Raw genomic sequence first — 1,213 nt, 5'->3', positions numbered from 1 at the left:
TAATAGCTGAAGTGGACAGCTGATCAGATGGATGGTCATATGTATCATACAAGAGAACATGCTGTAGAGCCGTTGTTATTGAGTAGGCATATCTTGACGCAGCGGTACGTTAACAGACGTGTACATACAGCCTATCATTTGTGACAGGGCTCTACAGATCCAGATGATCTTTTCTTAAACGTTCCATTTTCTGCAGGTTGGTATTTATGCGGTATAATGATGAACGATCGATTTAAAGATCATATAACCCACTCTGCAGGTTTGCCCAAAAAATATCACTAGCCACCAGGCATCTAAGAATTATCGATACGGAGTGTGTCCCTTGATATTCATGACGTGTGACAAAACAGCACAAAGGGCGCTGGATTGACGGATGGTGACGCTGGCGACAGAATACGTGGAAAGACGCGACTGGTGGGCGCCACAAGAGCACGCCGAGAGCCGACCTAAAACAGCGGCACTGACCGGGTTAAAACGGACCGTTACACTTTCGTCCCTGCGTCTCCTCCCTCAGTCCTGCCGGTCCCTACATAGACCCGCGCCCTGGGTTTGTATAAATTGTGACCCAAAGACCCACATCTCCCGACCGGTTCCATGGCTCGGGCTCTGTTTTGGAGATGGCAGGATTAGGACGACGGCCGTTTAATGAACAGGAATTAATAGTGCCGCGGCTCATCACTGTGTCATCGGGGATTTCACCCGGGTTTTAAAGGGCGGATACTGGATTTGTGCTATCCGATAGTCCTTGAATTTCTGGAATGATACCAGGTGATGAGGTTAATGAACAGGAAGACACATTCTGACCGTTTTAGGCCTCGTGTTTCTGGTGAATTCAGGCTGGTTTCAAAACTGCTCTGGAGAATGATTGGGTGTGTTTTTAAGGCTACATTCTGTCTGTGTTTTTACCGAAGAATGTTCGGCTGATTTTGATAACGAAAGGTTTAAAAGGATTAATTTAGGGATTAGGCTATAATTTTAAAAAAGTTGATCCTCTGGACTTCAATATCGGGTTACGTTTTATTTAACTGCATCAACTGTTATTTTTTAATGAAGCTTATAGGAAGATTTTGGAAAGCGCAATCAGCAATGGTAACTGCTTTCGCCCTTACCCTCCACGATGGGACACGCTGAAAAAAAGATAGGTCTGGTGTCATATGATAATGATTCACTTTTGTAGTAAACTATCAGCTATGTTGTCTTGTACGGACGATGA

Source organism: Amphibalanus amphitrite, unplaced genomic scaffold, assembly GCF_019059575.1.
Source record: "Amphibalanus amphitrite isolate SeventyFive unplaced genomic scaffold, NRLGWU_Aamphi_draft 001956F_arrow, whole genome shotgun sequence".
NCBI classification, from domain to species: domain Eukaryota; kingdom Metazoa; phylum Arthropoda; class Thecostraca; order Balanomorpha; family Balanidae; genus Amphibalanus; species Amphibalanus amphitrite.
The sequence above is the reverse complement of the archived record's forward strand: the minus strand, read 5'-3'. Positions refer to the sequence as shown.